General features: G+C 29.9%; 2 pseudogenes; one reads left to right on the top strand and one right to left on the bottom strand.

The window, feature by feature from the left end:
- Positions 1 to 8,205, bottom strand: part of LOC119572132 — a 16,166-nt pseudogene extending 7,961 nt beyond the window's left edge.
- A 35-nt stretch (positions 8,206 to 8,240) lies between these two features.
- Positions 8,241 to 20,181, top strand: LOC119572131 (annotated as a pseudogene).
- Positions 20,182 to 22,500: the final 2,319 nt, after the last annotated feature.

Here is a 22,500-nt window from a genome sequence, read left to right as displayed (position 1 = left end):
GTGTATACATACATCATAACCTTTTATATAATATATAATATATTATATTATATATCTATATATATTATATTATATATAGATATATATATATCATATATATAATCAGTATCTATCATTATATATATACTTATATATCTATATATATATATATCCTATATATATATCATCAGATCTAATATCATATATCTTATATTCTCTATATATATATTATCTGCTCTATCTATATCTCTCTCTCTCTCTCTATCACTTATCTCTCTATAAATTTTTTTTTTTTGCATGCCATCTCTCCATCTCCCAATCACCCTATATGCACTCTCTCTATACTCTCTATATCTATCTCTATCTCTCTTCTCCGTCTCATTATCCTCTCATATCTATCTCACATATATCTTCTATATCTCTTTACTATCTATCATATTCTTCTATAATCTATATCTAACTCTTATCATTCTACTCATCTATATATATTCTATTAATATATAATATGTCTCTCTGTCTATTGTATTACTATCTATCTAATATCTCTATATATACTATATCATATATATCTAGATAATATATATGTATATGTATCTGTCCTACTGTATATGTATAATGGTATCTTATATGTATATGTAGAATGTATATATATATACATATATCTACATATATATACATATATATCATATCTATACATATATATACATATATATACATATATATTCTCTATCTATAATATATATATATAATAATATTTTATATCTTCATACATTCATATACATACACACACCTGTTTATTCCAATTTCTGGGCATCCTGATAGTATATAGTTACTAATGCCAGTGGATGATTTGGTCCCCGTCATATAAAATGTGTTAAACTTCCTCTCTCTCTTCTCTCTCGTCTCTTCTCTCTCTCTCTCTCTCTCTCCTCTTCTCTCTGCTCTCTCCTCTCTCTCTCTCTCTCTCTCTCTCTCTTCCATTTTCTTTCTTTGAATTCAATAGAAAAAACTCATCTGTGCAATTTATCCCATATTTTCCTTTAAATTATCTTATCAATAGTCCATAAAAAAAGACCTCATTTTACACCAAGACCAAAACCTCAAACCCAACATTTAATACAAACACAATTGCCTATGCCCAAGATAATTCACTACCACCAAGCACAATGCTCTCCGTCTCCCACTTACTCTTGATGTCGCCGTTGCGGATGACCTGCCGCAGGCTCTTGCCGCACCTCCTGTTGATCCTATTATTCTTTGAGGAAGAGGCCGGTGATGTCCGTGTGACAGATGCGCTTCAAACAATTTCCGCCTTGTGGCTCATTGCTGTTGGTTGGGAAATGTCGGTGAGACTTCCTGGGACCTTTTGGGCGTTTTCTCTTTTCTCAAGGAATCTATCTTGACTAGTTTGAGATATCACCTTACCTCTACGTCTATTTCTATTCCTATCTTTATTATTTGTATTCTGTATATTCTATAATGTCCTCAAAAAAATCTCCTGGCCATCTCACTCCCTCCCCTTTTCCCAAAATTACCCCCTTTTATCAAAATCTACTTTTATCTAAACATATCCATCTCAAATTCTAAAAACATTAAAACACACACACAACACAAACCACATACACACAAATACTTATATAAAGCACATAAATCAAAACAAATCATAAACTCTGTAACTCTATATACTGTCATATATGTATCATAATATATATATACATATACCTACACAGTGTCACACACACACACACACATAATGTATATTATATGTATGTATATATATAAATATATATATTATATATATATATATATATATATATATATATATATATACTATATATATATACTAACATATATCTATGTATATATTACATATTATATGTGTATATTTATATATACATATATATAACCATATATACATCTTGTATGTGATGTATATATATGTAATGCATAGTATTATGCTATATATATATATAATATATATATATAACTATATATATATATATATATATATATATATATATAATATACTGTATATATATGTTTGTGTGTGTATATGTGTAGACTACTTCATATTATATACACAATATATAATCTATGTATATGTATATACATATACAGAAAATGTGTATATATATACCCACAAACATATATAGACACAATATATCTATATCTTATATCTCTCTCTCTATAGATAATATATCTTATCTATATATATCTATATATATATCTATATCTATATATATGATCTATATCTAATATATATATATATATATAATATATATATAATTATATATATATATATATATATATATATATATATCTATATATATATATATATATATATATAGTATAATAATAATATTTATATATTTTTATATATTATTTTTTTAAAAATATAAAATTTTTTTATATTATTTTAATTTTAAAAAATATTTATATTTATATATATAATATTATAAAAAATAAAAAAAATATATATAATGTATTATATATATATTTTTATATATATATAATTTTTATATATTTTAATATATAATATATTATATAAAATTAATTTTTTGGGGATAATATATATTAATATAATAATAATTTTATATTTTGGGTAATATATTTTGTATTTTAAAATATAAATAAAATTTTATAAAAAATTAATATATATTAATTTATTTATATATATATTATATATATTTTATATATAAAATATATAATTTTTATATATATAAAAATATATATAAAATTTTTATAATAAATTAAGTATAATATATTTTGTTTGTGAATGTTATGTATATTAAAATATATTTTAAATTGATAATATATAAGGATATAATTAAAAAGAGGAGTTGTTGATTTATGTGTATTTATATGTTTTGTTGTTTTTTTTTGTTGTTTGTTTTTATTTTTTAAAATTTTTAAAATGAATATGTTCCAATAAAAAAAATTTTTGATAAAAAATTAATTTTAAAAAAATAATAAATTTTTAAATATAAATATACAAATCCCCAAATTAAATAAAATAGATGAAATGGGTAAAAAGGTAAATTAATATCACAAACTAGTCAAATAATTTCCCTTGGAAAAAAAAAAATAAATTTAAAAATTTAAAAAAATTTTCCCCAACAAAATTCTTTGGGGTTGTGGAACCCCGGTTTTAAGATAAAAATTTAAAGGATAAAAATTATATGAAGGGGGAAATTAAGATTTAAATTTTAAGGAGGTTTTGTTTAGTGAATTTTAATTTTGTTAGGTTGTTTTTGTTTTTTTGGGGTTTTTTATTTTTTTGTTTGGTGAAAGGGGTGGTTTTTTTAGATTTTGTAAAATTTTTGGGAAAAAGGGAGGGATAAAGGGCCCAGAGGAATTTTTTTTCTATTTTTTTTAAAAAGAAGCCAAATTTGGGGGAAGAAAGAAAAGAGAAGGAAGGGAGAAAAAAAAGAGAGAAAAGAAAAAAGAAAAGAGAAAGAAAAAAAAAGGGGAATGAACCCTTTTTTTAAAGCGACCCCCACAGGGCTTTAAGGTCTTAAACAAATGGGATAAACCGAATTGGGGCCAAACCGGGGGGTTTTTAAATAATAAAGTAGGGGGAAAATTAAATTTTGTTTATAATTATTTTTTATAAATTTGTTTTTTTAATGTTTTTTATTTTTTGGTTTGGTTAAATATGTTTTTTTATGTTTTAAAAATTATTTAAAAAATATAAAACTTACAATACAAATTTTTCAAAAAAAATAAAAAAAACAAAAAAAAAAAAAAAGGGGGAGATAAAAAAAAAAAAAAAAATTCCCCCTTTTAATATAAACCAAATATAGGGATTAAAATATTATATAATTTTAAAATTAAATAAAATTTTATTATAAAAATGTATAATATAAAAAATATATATATAATATTTTTTTATATATTTTTATATATATTATGTATAATATATGTTATATATTTAAAATATTATATATCTTTTCTATTTAGTATTTGTTTTTTATATTTTCCTTTATAATATAATTAATATAATATTTTATTTTAATATAATATATACTATATATTATAATTTTAAATATATATATTTATATATATATATATATATAAACATATAAAATTATTAATATAAAAAATTTAAATATAAAATAATATATATATATTTATATAGTTTATAATAAAATATATTATATATATTTTATATTTATTATTTTATATTTTAAAAATTTTATAAAATGTATTATTATTAATACAAAAAAAAAATAATCCTAATAAATAATAAATAATAATACATTAATAATAAACATAATAATAATGCATAAAAAATTTAAAATTGTATATTAAAAAAAATGGTTAAATTTTTTATTTATTCATAATCGGGGAATATATTATAAAAATTTTAATTTAATAATTAAAAAATTTTTTTTAATTAAAAATTACATAAATTATAAAATTAAATATAAAAATGTTATTTTTAATTATAAAAACAAAAAATACATATAATACATAAAAATCCATTAATACAAAATAAAAATACAAAATAATCCTACATATTAAATTTAAATTCTCGGGGAAAACAAAAATTTTAATTTTTTTTTTATAATTAAATATATTAATGTAAATAATGCTGTAATTAAAAAATATAATATTAAAAATTAAAAAAGGGGTTTATGGGACAATTTTTTAAATATATATTTTTTATATATAAATGTATAATTTATTACATATTTAATTAATATACTTTTATAATATATTAAATAAAATAATATATATCATATTTTTTAAAAATTTATTTTATAAAATTATTTTTATATTATTTATATAATTAATATATATAATATTATATATTTTAATATAAATTTTAATATAATATAAATATTTTACTATATATTTTATTTAATATTATATATTCTATTTTATATATATTATTTTATATATATGTATATTTTACAATAAAAATATTATATTATATTATATATAATCTTTAATATAAAATATTTTATATATATATTTATTTATATTTTACTTTAAAATTTTAAAATTTTTTAATTTTATTATATACATATACATAAAATAAAACCCCAAAAAACATATACATAAAATATAATTACCAATCATATTTTAATTTTAATTTGTTTTTTTTTTTTATATTTTTATTTATACCCCATATGGTTTTAAAATATTATATTATATATATATATATATATTTAAAATTATATATATATAAAAAATTTTAATATACATAAATAAAATTTAAAAATAAATACTATATTAAAAAAATATTTATATTAAAAGATAAATTTTCTATAAATTGTTTTTTTTTATATTTTTAATAAATATTTTTTATTTATTTTAATATATATATATTTTATATAATATTTTATTTTTTAAATTATATACAACCAAAAAACCATACAATTTTAATATTTTATTTTATAAGGGGGTAAAATATTTAGGTTTATTAATAAAACCAATTTATTTTTATTATATTTTATATATCCCTAATAAAATTTCACCCCCCCCAACCCCACTCCAAAAAATTTCTAAAAAGTTAAACCCTACAAATTTGGGTGGGGGTTGGGTGTTAGAAAACCAAATGTTTTAATTTTTCTTTTTTTGGAAGGGTGCCCAAACTTTGGTTGCTTTGGCCCCGGGGGAAGCGAATGCCCCCAGGTGGCAAAGACTTCCCATATGTATTGGTGGGGGAAATAGGTTACAAAATGCATAATTTGTGGAAATAACAACAAAAATTAAAATTTCATTGGAAACCAAACTTTGAACAGGGGTGTTTTTGTTGTGTGTGTGTGGGGAATATAAATTGAAAATAATAAATATACGGATAAATTTTTAAAATAATAAAAAACATTTCCTTTCCCATTTTTTAATTTACACTTTTTTTTTTTTTTTTTATATTATATATATATTATAATAATAAAATTATATATATATATTTTATATATTATATATATATATATATATATATATATATGTCCCTTAAAACATTTAAAATATTTTTATCTATTTTTTAATATATTATAAAATATATTTATATATATATATATATTATATATTTTATATATTATATAATATTAAAATATATATATATTTTTTATTATATCTATATTATAATTTTATTTAATTTTATAATCTTAATATATATCTTTATCTTACTTTCTAGATTTATATATATATATTTATATATATTTTTATTTATATATATATTTATTTTTTTCTGTATAAAACCCCATTATATATATGAAATATATTTTCTATTGTTTTCAAAATATATTTTAATTATATATGAAAGAATTTTATTTTATTTTGTATAATTTTATAATTTTATATATCTATATATTTATTTTCATCTTAATATTTTAATATGTATATATTATTTAATATTTTTATAGGGTATATCAAAATTATATTTATATATATATGTATTTATTTGTTATATATATTTTAAATTTAGATATAAAAATTTTTAGATTATTTTTATATATATATATGTAAATATATTTTTTATTTTAAATTTTATATTATTTTTTATTATATATATCTGTATATTAATTTTTATTTTTATTCTTTATATTTAAAATTAGGTTTTATATTTCTAATTTTTATTTATATATTTTTGAAAAATATATTTTATTAATTGGTTTATATTAAACCCCCCCAAAACAAAAAAAAAAAAAATTTTATTATTTTGTTATCTTTGTATATCTATTGTTCTATTATCTATTTATTTTAATTTTTATGTATATATATATGTATTATTTAATGAAATTAAAGTCTTTATTTTTATATGTCTATATTAATTTTCTTTTCTATGTACTATATTTTGTTTTATATATATGTATATATATGTATATATATAATTTTGTTATAATATGTTATATCTATGTATATTTTAATTGTATATGTTTAAAAATTATATATGTTATATTATGTCAAATATATTGTAAAATTAATTGTATAGTGGTTATATCTTTTGTTATATATATAGGGTTTTTATTGTTATATTTATATATATGAAAATATTTTTCTATCTTTTTAAAATATATATATATATTTATATCTTATTTATTTTTTATTTTTTTTATATATATACTATTATATATATATTTTTATATAATGTATACTATTATATATATATTTTAATCTTTTTATAATCTATATTAAAATCCTATATTATGAAATATATTATTTTTATTTTAAAAAAAAAATAATATTTATTATTATATATATGTATTATATACCTATATATGTATATTAATTTTTTCTAATATATATTTATTTTTAAAATTTTTTAAAATTTTTATGGGGTTTTTATATCTTTTATGTTTCTATTTGTTTTTTTCATCTATTATTATTATATTCTTTTATTCTTTTTTTTTTAAATTATCTATTTTATACATTCTAAAATTTATTTTTATTTTTTAAAAATTGTTTTTTTTATATCTTGTCAAATTACCCCCCCTTATTTCTCTTTATCCTTTTTTTTTTTATTTTTCTTTTTTTATATTTTTTTTGGTTTTTTTTTTCTTTCTCTTTATTTTCTTCTTTTTTCCCTTTTCTTTTTCCCTTTTTTTAATTTTTATTTTTATATTCCCCCTATATTTTATTTTTATCTCTTTCCTTCTTTTTTCTATTATTCTTTAATTCCCTATCTTTTTATTTTATTCTACCCTTCATATTTTTTATATATATTTTTTTTTTCCCCTTTTTTTTATCTATATTCTTTTTGTTTTATCTCTCTTTCTATTATTTTGTTGTATATTTCTTTTTTTCTTCTATCTTTTTCTTTCTTTTTTTTGGGAAAAATTTTAAAAACCCCCCCTCCTCCCCCTGCCCCCCCACCCCCCCACCCCCCCCCCACCCCCCCCCCCCCCCCCCCCCCCCCCCCCCCACCCCCCCCCCCCCCACCCACCCCCCCCCCCCCCCCCACCCTTCCCCTCCCCTCCCTTTCCCCCATCCCCCCCCCCCTCCCCCCTCCCCTCTGTGTTGTGTTCTTGCCCTTTTTCCATTTCCCCTCTTTTCCCCCCCGAAATCCCCCACCCCTTCCCCTTTTTTCATCCTCCCCCCCCCTTTGTTTTTCCCCGTTGTTGCCCCCTTGTTGTTTCCTTTTCGCCCAATGTTTTTCCCCCCCCCGCTGTTTCCCCTTTTTTGTTCATCCTTTTCCCATTATCACCATTTTTTAAAACCCACTGCGACTAAACTTCCTTTGCAATACAGCCCCCAAACATGCTCGATTGGGTTCATATTGGGAAAAATTTTTCGGGGGGCCCTTCCCCAAAATGTCAGCAAAATTTTGGGGCCCATCCAGTCTTAATCTTGCGATGTGGCAGGGAGAAAAAATCCCATAAATAATATATGCACACAAAACCCAAACACATGTGCACGCACGCCCCCGCACACACACACACCCCCACCCACACACACACACACACACACACACACACACACCACACACACACACACACACACCCCACAGTAATTTGGTTGTGGCCATTTTTTTGGGTTTCATAGGTCATAGTTTTGGGGGGAAAGCATTGGTTGGGGGCTTTTCTTTTAGACATAATGCCAAAACCTCTTAGAAAGCTCATTGTCTGTTTAAAGGAAGTCCAGTCAAAGGTGATGCTTTTGCTTTATTGCCCTTACTAAATTTGTTTGTCTGTTTTGAGTATATTTATATTTAAAGAGAAAATTTGGGGTCTTCTCCCCCCCCCCCAAAAGGGACCTGATGCTACGTCCCAAAGGGGCCCTGCGCTGAAACCCCCTTCCCCTAAAGGGTAGCAACTGACCCTCGAAAACCCCCAAAAAGGGTCGGTCCATTGGGAATTAAATCCTCCCGTCCAGAGGATGCTGCTTGCCGCACGCAGGGGCACAGAGGGGGACTTTTTGGCCAGTATAGGACCCCAGGGGAGGCAACATCCTCAAGGTCCCTAAGCCCCAGAAGCGGAAGGCTGGCATCCAGCCCCCCGTGTGCCCCCCCAAGGATACCAGAGTTCCGCGGTCATAAAATGAGATTCTAAAGGAGGGTGAAAACCCAAAATCCTGCCTCGGGGAAAATCTCTGTTCACGCAGAATGATCGCCTCAGCCAGGGCAGGGGAAACCTTTGCTTCTCTGTTGGGTTTTACAAGCTGGCAAAAAAAGCGCACAAAAAAACAGGCTCTTGCTGCCTTGGGGGAAGCCATTTTTTGAGGGGCCCCCCGGCTTTTTGGGCTAAAAACCAAACCCACACCAAGTAATTCCTTAGACCAGATGCGGATGGCCCCAAAGCCCATCCACAGACCTCCCCCCTAAACCCCTTTATGACTGCATCACAACTGGTTTTCCAAGCAAGCAATGGCAGCACAAAGGGCCAAGGGGCCCGGTCCCACCCCAAAACAGGGCGAGGCCTAGCCCCCCCCCCTCCTTGCCCCCCCCTTTGGGCCCCCAACACAAGTGCACCACACCCATGCCCGCCCTTTCTGCCCCAAAAAGCCAACACCCTCCCGAAACCCCCAAAAGCCTGCATGGACAGAGCGCCCCAAAAATGAGCGAGTCATCCCCCAACTCCACCCTGGGTCGGGCAAAAAACATAAGTCCACCCTGGTTTAGGTAAAGCATTGCCCCCCATGGCCCAGGTTCAAACCAAACCTCCCTCGGTGTTTCACCGGGGAAAAATTTTACACCCCCCCCCTTTCCCCCCTCCAGCCCCCCTGCACAATGCTGCTCGTTTCCCCATTTTTTTCCTGCAGCAGAATCCTCAGCAACGAGAATGTTCAGTTTGGGGCAAGCAATGAGGTTTAGGAGAGTGCGGGGCCAGGGGTTCCATTTGGGCTACAACGGGTTTACTCTCCTGTTTTGCCCCGAGACAATGGTTGGAGTGCACCCAGGCCAGGAAGTCATGGCTCTCAGCGCCACCACTCATGTTCATGGGAGGAGGGGCCAATGATGAATTCTGTGCGAGATGCAAGTATGGTTTTGGAGCGCAGAGGGTTTGCCCCCCCCTCCCTGCCCCTTCAGGGGGCCAGCTCTGAGCCATTTGGGGGAGCCCCCCCCCCCCTTAAGATAATCCCACTCAGGAAGCTATCAGGCACATGCCCCATGCTTCCTGGCCCATTTTCCCTTGACTCCAGCCCGCGGCCCCGGGTGCAAGGGAAATCGGAGTCAAATTTAAACCCACTCCGGGACATCATACCAGAACAGCGGCAAGCAGCTTTTTGCCACATAACCTCCCCCGCACTTTCCCCCCCTTAACAACCCCCCCCAACTCTACCAAACCAAACTCCGGGGCATGGCATAATTGGGAACAGCCTCAGCCCAACCCATCAAACAGTATACAGGGTCCCTTTTCTAATGAGGGCCCAAAACCTCAAACCCTTGGGTTTGGGAAGAAATTTCCCCCCAAGTCCCTTTAGAAACAAAACCCGTGAAATTGGTATCAGGTCCAAAGGAAAAGAGTGTTTTGGGGAAACCCCACCCCCCTATCTGCCCCATGCCCCAAGAGAGTTTTGCTATGCCCCAAACTTCAAACCTCTTGGGCCTGTTTGCATGCTGCTGTATCAAAAACATGTATGTTTCCCATCAGCTTTTTGGGGGTTAATGTGGGTTTTTTTTTTGCTATTTTCTCTTTTTTTTCCCTTTTAGTTTTTTGGGGGGCAGTTTTTTTTTACATTAAAAAAGTCACAGAACTAAATGCCTTTGGGGTACGAGCTATATGTTCTGTAGCGTTTTATTAAAATTTTTTTATACAAAGGGTAGCTTCATAGTACTTATGGTGGTATTTTAAAAAAGTTTTTGCAGGGCCCACAGTTCCTCCCCCGGGGGAAAGGGGGGGTTAATCCCTCAATTTCAATCCGTATTATTAAACCAATTTGGGCTTGCCCCTTTTCCCCTTTTGACCCTTTTTCGGGGACTGGGTTTGGTTTCGCTCGATGGGGTCCCACACGCCCCCAAATCCTGCCATATATGGTTTCACCTGTTTTTTCCCTTTTTTCTTTGGGTTTTTATTATTATTAAATTTTTATTTTTAAATTTTCATTTCTTTTTTTTATTCCTTTTTGACTAAAAAGCAATAATAAAAGCTACAACTATTTTTTATTATTTTAATTAAATTTTTGTTGTTATTATTATTTTTTGGGTTTTTAAATATTATTATTATTATTATTATTTTTATTAATATTATTGGTTTTTTAGTATTATTTTTTTTTTATTATTATTTTATTATTATTAATATTATTATTATTAAATTTTTATTCTGGTTTCAGTTTATTATTATTATTTTTTAAATTTTTATTAAATTTTTATTATTATCAATCTCTCATCATCATCCTCATCATCATCATCATCATTTTATAACTTACAAAACTTTATATATTTTAAAATCTGTGATTTTTTTTTTTTTTTTCTTTTTTCGCATTAATATTTCAAATTTGTTCTGATATGACTTGGTAAAAACCCATGGGTTTAAAACCCCCAATTTTTTTCTTCTTTTAAACCCTTTTTCTGTGAAGGCAATTAAACAAATCAAAAAAATAAATTTAAAACCTGTTCTGGGTTTTATATAACATTTTAATATGGTCTTTTCATTAAGCTGCGAAAGAACCCGGGGCCCAGGGATCAGCCCCTGCGGCAAACAACACTCCATAGAAAATTGTAAATAAAATTGTGTCCCTTTGAGTTTTGTTGGTTTGTGTCCCGTGCTTCCGTCTGTTTTTAGGGAGAACAAGAGAGAGTGGGGAGGGGAATTTTGTGAATTCGTGTTATTTTTTTAGCCCATGGGGTTTGCAGGGGCGTGTGTAAAGTTTGAAAAAATTTGATGTTAGGATATAAAAGTTGCGTATTGTGAATTTCCAGGATTGACTTTTTACAGGCAAATTTTAGAAAAAATCATAAAATATAATATTTTTATATATATAATTATATATATTTTATATTTTTATAAAATATATTTTTTTTTTTTTTTTTTTTTTTTTTTTTTTTTTTTTTTTTTTTTTTTTTTTTTTTATGCTTCAGTTTTTTCTTCCCCCAAAAAGTAATCAAATTTGCACTTATTTTAAAGAAGATATGTAAAATATCCCGTTAGTCCCTTTAAATTGTGGCATTTTTTTTTTAATTTGTGTTTCTCTGCCCCCAAAGGGCGCCCGAGGTCCCGCTGGAGTCGAGGCCTTTCTCCTGAAAAAAACGAAGATGTCGGGCTTTCCCCCCACCTCAGGGAGCCTCGTCCCCCACTTTCCACACAGCTTTTGGAGGGACGGGGAGTCACCAATGTCTTCTGCTGCGAACGGAGGTGGAAAATGGTTTTAAAAAGCTTTTCCCGGGGGGGGGCACTCAGACCCCCCTGCCCCAGGAAAAAACAAGGACAGGGTAACAGCTCCTCCGCTTCCCATCAAACAGGGTCGAGCAGTGGGTGGGGGAAGGGTGCAGAGGGAAAATGGCCTCATTCCCGAAGGGGCCCGCCCCAAACCCCATCTACTACATGCAGGAGCCCAACTTCTTTCCCGGACAACACACCTGAATCAAGTTCCACCCGGGTGTTCCCAGGGAAGGTACACTGCCCCAAATGAGAAGGACACGTGTCTTTCTCTTCACCCTGGGTGCAGATGGGGGCGGGTCCCGGGGATTGTGATCTTTCCCCCGGGTGGTGATGCCGGAGAAAATTTTTTTTTTTTGCATCTCTGAAGAACACGGAGGGAGGGAGTGCTGGGTGCGGGGTCCTCTATGAAAGGCTGGCTCACACTTGCATTGGGGAAGTTTGTCAGTGATGTTTCGTTTTCCCTGGCCCCAAGAAGAAACACGCCAACTTCCCTGTGGTCTCCTTTACCAAAGAATACCTCTCCAATATCCGCCTGACCAAGATGAGGCGAGTGCTTTTCTGACTCGGGGGTTTTGCTCCTCCCTGTGCCCCAGAGTTCTCTTCTGCTGAATCCTGCTGAGTGGATTGTATGGAAATATTTTCCCCTGCACTGGGGGGGAAAGGGCCCTGAGTGAAATGGGGTGGCAAGAACCGGGCCCGAAAACACTGCTTGAAGAGAACTTTGCACCCTTCATCATCAGCTGCATTGGCACCCCCTGCTGCCCCCGCTGAAGTGCGGGCCAGTTTTGAGAAATTTTGGCAAACTTTCCCCTTTAATCCACGGCCTCTACAGATGCTTGCGCTTCCCCAAAAAAAACCCAGTGAGTTAAAAAAAAATTTTAAAATTTTTTTCAAAAATTATATCTCATTATTGTATTTCTGTATCCCCAAAACGGGTTTTGGGTGCTGATGTTTTTCCGTGGAAATCTTCTGAGCTTTGTAAATGACCTTTTTGGGGCCAAAGATTTTGAAGAACACAGTGTCCCGGGTTTAAAAAAGGAAGTACTTTGCAAAACGTAAGATTACTTTGTGCTTTTTTATTATAGGGTTTATCAAAAGGTTGGAACATTGTTTTTTCGGGAAACCTTTGGAAAATTATAAAGTTTTGGACTCGCATCATAAAGAAAAATTTTAAGTGTATTTTTTCTTTTGTCGTTTTTTAATAATCTATATTTTTGTAAAAAAAGGGGAGTTCCCAATTTTTTTGTGTTTGTTTTTTTTCGGGGTGCAAAGTGATGGGAGACCAAAAGGGGAGATTCCCCTCCCTTACTGAGAATGAGGGATTTAGAGGGGCACCCCCCTCTTACTCAGCCTCCTGTACTTGTTCAAAGTATAGAAGATGTTGAAACCACAATTGAGATCCTTGTTTTTTTTTTGAAGCTGGCTGTTTTTTACTTTGAAAATGTAAAACTTTAGTACTTTGGGGTTCACTTCAAAACGGTATTTTACGAAAATACGATTTTTGTTTTCTGCACTTTTTTGCCAGTTTTCTACCTCATATTTGTTTCCCATTTAAATGGTTTTTTTTGTATCCTTTTCTGGTATTGGAGGTGAATGGGGAGGCCCTAAAAAACATCGGCTCTTTTTAAAAATACAGCATTTTGTTCTTATTCCTTTTTTTTTTGGGCCTTTTGTATTTGAAGAAAAGGGAAAAAAGTTTCCTTTTTTTATATTTAAATGAAAAAAAAATATTGTTTTTTTACAGGGAAAAAAAATTATAACAAAAAATTTATAAATATATATTTAAAAAAGCCCAAAGTTTTTCAATATACAAATGTGGAATGGTATGTCTATGTTTGGGATACATTTTTTGTAAATGAAAAATTTTCTATAATTGGAAAAAAAAGTTTAAGAGACCTTATTCGTATGTTTAAAAAAAAATAAAGGCTAAGTCTGGTCCCGTAGACACATTTGTTTGGGGCTGTATAAAATGGTGGGTAGAAAAAAAAGTCACAGGGCTGTGAACTTGTTCATGTAAGCCGGTTTATGTTTTTTTTATGGAGAATAGAAGAAACGTTTAAAATAACATGATTTTGTTTTTTGATAAAAAGCCCTTTTTTTGGGAAAATGAATAAAAAGGGTTTTTCTAGCTCACTGTTTTTATTTTGGGTTTTTTTGGTTCCCTTGTTTTTAAGTGTTTTTTGTCTTTCTTTTTTTTTTCTTTCTTTTTTTATGTACAGTACAGAAAATTTAAAATATTTTTTCATATTGAGACTTAAGATACGGAGTGGGAAAAGAAAATTTTTTTTGTTCATATCATGCTTACTTATTTTTTCGTTTTTTTTAAAAAAAAAAAAAAAAAAAACTACAAATTTCCCTTTATAATCTGTATGGTAGAAAATATGTAAATTTTCACACATTTAAATGTTTATTTTTTTTCGTTATAGAGAATTTCTATCCGAGTCAGATAGTCGATTTTAGAAAAGCAACTCAAGTGGGAGGATCTCAATTTAAAAGTGAGAGCGTGTTTTTAGCGTTGGTGTTTTCATTTTTTATTCATATTTTTCTGGTAATAAAAGCTTTGAAAACGATCACAACATTTTTTTTACCTCAGGGTCCCTTTTTAATAAATTTTTTAGCGGCCAAATTTTGGGGTTTTCCCTTTTTGGGTTTTTGCAATATATATATATTTATATATAAAATATATATATATAATATAGATATAGATATAGATATAATATAAAATAATAGAAAATAGATATGATAAAAGATTGATATAGATTATAGATTAGATATAGATATTTTAAATATAGATAGTAGATAATAATTGATATATAGATATATTTTTTTTATATCTTTTTATATTTTTTTATTTAATCCCATCTATCTATTTTATATATATTATTATATATAAAAATTATATATTATAATATGTATTTTATGTATGTATTAAAGTAATATATGTAGTATGTATATATATGTGTATGTAGTTATATAAAATTTTGTATGTAATTTTATTAATAAATATGTTATATTTTGTATATATTTGTATATAAAAAATTTTTTTGGGGGGATAATATATGGGTTTTATGTATGTATATTATTATTTTATGTAGTTATATATGTTTAAATGTATGTATATATATGTAAAAAATTTTTTGTATATATAGTATAAATGTATGTATATTATGTTTTATATATGTATATATGTATGGGATATATATTTATATAGTATGTATGTATATATATTATTAAAATAAAATATATATATATTATATATATGTAAAATTTTATATGGATAATTATGTATTATATATACGTATATGTTAAAACATAATATACATATCATAACATATATATATATATATTTTATTTTATTTTATATATATATATATAAATATATATGTATAAATTTCGTATGTTATATACGTTAAAGTAAAATACATATTATTTCATATACATATATATATATATATATTTAAAATTATATATATATATATATATTATTGTGTTTTGTGTTTTTTGTGTTATATATGTATATGTGTGGGGTGTGTGGTAATATTTATATCGGGATAATTTGTAAAATGTAAAGTGTATAAAATTAAAGTTTTATATGTATATGTGGGTTTTATATTTATATATATATATATATATTATAATTTTATATATATGTTGGGTTTTATGTGTATAATTTTGTAAAGTAGTATGTATTAGGGGTTATTTTGTGTAAAGTAGGGATGTTGTGTTTTATAAATGTAAATTTTATATATGTATACATGTATGTATATATATTTATATAATATATTATATATATGTGTTTTATATTAAAAATTATTTTATATATTTTATATAGGGGATGTATGTTAGATATATAGTAAAGTATGTATAATATATATGTATGTATGTATTTTTATAGATAAAGTATGTATGGATGTATGTAAGAAAATTTTAATTTTTTGTAAAGTATATATAGATATATATGTATGTATGTAAAAATATATATATATTTTTTGTATGTAATATAGATAATTTTTATTTATGTATGTATATATAGATTATATTTATGTATGTATATTAGATATAAAATTTATGTTTTGTATATTAGATATTATTTATGTTTAAAATATAGATATATATGTAGGGATATATTTGATTATTGTTTTGTATATGTAAAAATTTTTTTTTTTTGTTTTTTAAAAAAAGTATTATATATATAATATATTATATGTAAATTATGTATGTATAATAGGGATATTTTATATACATATATACCATCTATATTTTATATATATATATTATATTTATTATATATTAAAATTATATTTTTATATCTTATATTATATCTTGTTTATATATATGTATACAAATTTTTATTGTTGTGTATATATATTATGTATATATGTATAAAGTAAAGTTTTTATATGTTTTTTAAAGTATATTAAAATACAAAATTGTTGTGTGGGTTTTATATGTTTTGTAGTATATTGTATATGGTATATTTGTTGTGTATTATATTTATGTAGGTTTGTATATAAATTATTTATGTATGTATGTGTAATATTTTGATGTAAAGTATGTATTTTGTATATTATTTGTATTTGTATTATATAATGTATTATATTTTATATGTATATATATTTATACATGTTGTAAAATAATTTCTATATATATATATATATATTTATTTTTTGTGTGTGTATGTATTAAATATTTGTGTGTGTTGGGATGTATATAAAGTGGGGGTAGTATGTTTTGTATAATTTTATATATTATATTATATAATATGTAAGTATTTGATATATATGTTAATATAGTATATTGTTTATGAAAATATGTTTATGTATGTTTTAGAAACTAAAGTTGTTGTAATATCGGGGGGCCCCGGTTTGCCTAATTTTTAGAGCGTCGGACTCAAACTGCACGACGGCAATCTGGTTCGGGGTTCGAGTCACCGACCGCCGCGTTTGGTTTCCCCTTTGGGGAAGGAAATTCACCTCGATTGGCCCACCTAGCCACTGGGTTGGGCCCCGCCAGCTCTAGTCATTTCCGGGTAAAAAGGTGGTGACTCGTAAAAACACCGGCGGAAGGCATGGGGAAAACCCCCGCTCTAATTGCTAAGAAAAAAATTTATGGAAGCCAATGATCGTCAAGGCCCGGTGAAACCAAAAAGGGGTTTGAGCGTCGGGCCAAGACGGGGCCCCGACGGCAAACTGAGCTCAAGGGTTCGAGTCACCGAAACCCCCACGTTGTTCCCTTGGGCAAGGAAAATTCACCTTTATTGCCTACCTAGCCCTGGGGGGGGGCCAAACCAGCCCAAGTCAAATCTGGGCCCAAGCCCGGGTAAATAGAAGAATTTATTAAACCTAAAAGGTCCACCGGCCTCTCCCCTGGAAAGGAACTGGGGGGCCCTACCACGTACTCACTTCCAAAGCATCACAACATTAAAAAAATATAAATTTAAATATCATGCTGTAACCACGGCGGGTTTATACATAACCTACCGTTAAAAAAATGTATAAAATAGATATATATGTATGGAATATAGATTGGTTTTGTATATTAGATATGTATGTATGTATATATTTTTGTATGTTTATAAAATATATATATATTTTGTATGTTTTTATTATATGTATAAAATTTTATAAAATGTTTTTTTTAAAATTATATATTATATATATTATATATATATATATTTTATAGGTATGTATGTACGATGGTTGTAATATGTAATTAAAAGGGACGTATGTGTTATGTAAAATATGTATGTTTTATTATGTATATATGTATGTTTTATGTTTTATATCTATATATTGTATGTATATGTTGTAATATGTATAAAATACATTATATTTATATATATTTATATATAATTATATATATACATATTTCATAATTTATTATATAATAATAATATATATATATATATATATATTATGGGGTGTATTTTATATATAAACATTATATATGAATTATATAAAATGTTACCCGGGCGCCCGTCTCTCTGGGGCCCCCCAAAAAAACAAAGGGGAGGCTTTGGCAACGGCGTGTTATATACAGGGGCCCCCAACCTGAACCTCCAAGAGGCCCCCGAACCCCCACAGCGTCCCAAACACAAAAGAGGAAACGCCAAGTCCCCGAGGCAGGGCACGAAAAACAAAAAAATGACAGTCTTTTTTTATTTTTCACAATTTTTCCCCTACAAATTTTTTATAGGCACAATACGGGGGGGGGAAAACCCGTATGGGCACATTTCACTACCCTTATAACAGGGCAACACGGGTTTTTCCAGGTCACAAGGGGACACACAGGTCCCTTTACAGGGGGCACACCCAACCGCGTCTCTTGGCTTTTCCTCCGCTCCTTCCCCTCACAGCCCGCTGCGTCCCTGTTTGCCCAGTCCCCCTTTATGTTAACACATGTTTTTTGGGACAGGAAAAAAGACCCACTGGCGTACCCTATATATATATTTTATATATATATATAAAATATATATAATATATATAATATATATATAAAATACAATGTGTGTGGTGTGGTGTGTTGTGTGTGTGTGTGTGTGTGTGTGTGTGGGGTGTGGGGTTTTGTGTGTGTGTGTGTTGTTGTGTCGTGTGGGGTGTGTGTGTGTGGGATTAAAATGTATTGCCCTTTAGCTTGTAAATTTTTTTTGCCATATTTCTGTATTTATCACTAACAAATTATTTTAATAATTTTTTAATTTAGTGTTTTATTTTATTATTGATATTATTTTTGCAATGATTATGCAAATTTTTTTGTTCCCTTATCATTAATATTACCATTTTTATATTTTTTGTTGTGTTTTTGTTTTTTGTAATTTATTTAATATCACTTTAGTAGTATTACCATTTTTTTAAAATTTTTTTATTTCATTTTAATCATATTTCCAGTCCCACCAAACAATCATTATATAGCTGTTTCTATTTTATGTTGGTATTTTTTGGGTTTTTATTTTTAAAAACTTATCACTATTAGTATTTTCCTCATCCCTTATCATTTTTTTAATTTTGAAAATTGTTAAAAGATTTGGGTTTTTTTTGGTTTTTTATTCTAAACAGTGGTATCATCTATGTTATTGTTATTATTTTTTATCATTCGAAATGTGGGCCCTGACTTTAGATACCAAAACAAACACCCCACCCACACAAAACACACAACACACACACACACACACACACACACACACACACACACACACACACACCCCCCACCCCCACACACCCCCACACAACACACACTCACACTCACAAACCCCTCTCTTAAACCCGCTTTATATATGGTGTTTTCATATAAAGAATGCATATAACTTTCACCTACACCTACAGAGAGAGAGAGGAGAGAGAGAGAGAGAAAAGACCAGATAGACAGACGACAGCCGAAAAGACAGACAGACAGACAACAGACAGAAAAGAAGCAGACAAGAGAAAAATCACGGGATGAACTAAAATTGCCATCGCGGTGTTTCCCGTGTTATCACCCAGTAACTTCAGAAAACTTTCTCCCAATGAAACCCTAAGGTCCCTTGGGGGGGGGCTGGGTCGGCCTCTCCCCCCCCCTCCCCAAGACTCTTTTCTCCCCCTTTTGGTCTGGCGCCCCCCCTTTGCCCCAGGGCCACGATATTTTTTTTTTCAAAAAATTTTCTTAAATTTTATATAAAGGTCCCGTTATATTTTATTATTATATTTTATATATATATATATATATTATATATTTTATATATATATATTTTTTTTTTTTTTTTTTTTTTTTTTTTCAAGTTTTGCTCACTGCGCTCGCCTTCCCCCCCCCCCCCTCAAGAAACAGCTGCAATGCCGCCTATGAATGAAAACCTTAGCCCCTCCTGGTCGTGAATCTCACCCCAGAATGGGTATACAGAAGACAACAACAACAACACAAATATAACCCAGCACGATCTCTACAACTAGACCCAGGATGATGCGTGTCATATGCTTCTTTCTCCTAATTTGTAGTTCTTACAAATAACATGAAAATTCTGAATCCTAAACACACATTGCAAGGTACGTCACCAAAAACCGAAGATTATAACACCAACATAACAGCAGCACTAGCAAAATGAGTTTCAAAATCTGTTGTTATTGGCATAATAATTACTGCGGTTGGCCAAGGTGTCCATTTAATACAAAAGGAAATTCCTTGATCTAGAGAGTTGTAAAAAAAAAAAAAAAAAAAAAAAAAAAAAATCCTAACCAGAAAACCGTAATGTCACTGATGTACAAGCCATATAATTTGTCCAAATTTCGTCATGCCGTGCCTGGTCACTTTTACTGTATATGATTAGCTAACCGAACACACCTATATCTTAGGGTCGTTACAAATATCGTCATTCATCAGCCATATTCACATCCTTGAAAACAAAAAGTGAGAATGCCGTTGAATTGTTTGACATTAGTAAACAAAAAATCGTGATAGTGATATATCCAGTAACTCCTTGTTCCTAAGATATTATGAAGGAGTAAGACATGCTTGCAATACTGTCGAAGCAGAGTATCTAAACGTGAACACTTTCAGATGAGATTTTTGCTGGCCTTTGAGACGGTTTATTGTAATTACTGATGGAGCCTCTATCTCAAGTAACAATGTGTACACTATAATATGTGTACTTTTTTTTTTTTTTTTTTTTATGAATTTAATAGAAATTCACTCATCAACTGCCCTGTGCATATTTTACAGCTATAATGCCATGTTTCGGGGGGGGGGGGGGAATGCAAAATACAAATGGCTTTTGCTTTTAGCTGTTGACGCAGATGATTTTAAGTAATCAGTCAATTGAGCTAGCTCAATAACATGTGTTTTTAAGTATAAACAAGGGCGGTTTGATTCACTGTCTTTCATGTTTGCCTGCATTAACCATAACTAGGTGTTTTCATTTAAAAGCATTTAGACCTACTATAGCCTATTATCAGTCGTAAGATATGGGTGCTAGAGAATAATTTTGCATTGGGATCAGCGGCAGTTCGCGGATTCGAAATACAAGGAAACTTATACTACTTGCTTGTGTTTTGGGATTCAAGACTGCTTTCTGTGGAGAACACATAAACATTATTAACATCATCTCGTGAGGATTGGGTATCTCTAAATCACTAATCGCTATCACACGTGAAGCATTGAATAATTCAGCCATTCGTGAACCACTTAATTACTAATTAGTATCACCCTCCTATCAAGGTCATAGCTAACCCAGGTCGGCAGAGGTACAGCAATTTTCGACTCGATTATAAAGGGAAGACAATCGGTAAGTTGGTCTTGGTTCGTCGACTCTGTAGTTTTAATTGCTAGTTAGAATATTGTGGCTATGAGAAGAGATACGAGATTAATCATCTAAATAAATGATAACTTTTCTATCCTACTTATTCTTATTTTTTATAACTGTTGTGGTAGATATGGTTTGGCATCTACCACTTGGACTAGTTTATCTCGTTATGACTCCCCAGTCGGCTAAGGACTAGGCAGTCCTTGTGTTGCTGCTGTTGTTGTCGTGTTCCGCTGGAGGATTGGGGGATTGCTGATCTCGGTTTATACATACATTGAGATTAGCGAAGATCGAGCTTCGCCCGGGCCTTCCATGTATATATGGCCAGGCCTGTGTCGGCTTTTTATGGCTGTCTCATATTGTTCTGTGACACCCAATGCTTACCGTGGTGACGGGATTGCCAGCAGGCGCTCCTGCCGCCTGATGTAAGCATGCAGCGTAAACTCTTTACCAGCCTGGTGGCTGTTGTGGGGGGTCCCCTGTTTCAGAAACTGTGTGTGCTCACAACTCTATAAGTAATGTATCAGGGTGGCGTTCGGCTCGCCACAATGCATGGAACACCTGACTGCATAGTTAATTGTCTCTATGATCTGCCATGCGCAATGGTAACCTAGTCTGATTCTGTGAGGTGCCTGTGGAGAGGATCTCGTTTTCTCTTTGTGAAGCTGCAGGAGGAAGGCACGAGCTGTGGTATTACACTTGTACCTTATGATTTTTCAGCTTGGTTGTATGATCATGGGATTTGGGGCATACCCCTGCCATGTCAGCGAGTCTTCAGCAAGCTCATTCCCTCTGATGCCTATGTGACTGGGGACCCAGTTTATGAATATTCTTCTACCCTGAGCAGATCCTGTGTGTTATGGTGAGGACAGTGATCAGGAGGTAGATGTTGTCTTTTGGTGAGTTTTGCTGTAGACAGTGGCTGCCTTGGAGTCTTATGTATGACCATGTGTCCTTCCCTCAGGATGGGTGGCCCCTGTGCAA

This window comes from Penaeus monodon, unplaced genomic scaffold, assembly GCF_015228065.2.
Source record: "Penaeus monodon isolate SGIC_2016 unplaced genomic scaffold, NSTDA_Pmon_1 PmonScaffold_981, whole genome shotgun sequence".
In the NCBI taxonomy this organism is placed as follows: Eukaryota; Metazoa; Arthropoda; class Malacostraca; order Decapoda; family Penaeidae; genus Penaeus; species Penaeus monodon.
The sequence above is the reverse complement of the archived record's forward strand: the minus strand, read 5'-3'. Positions and strand labels throughout refer to the sequence as shown.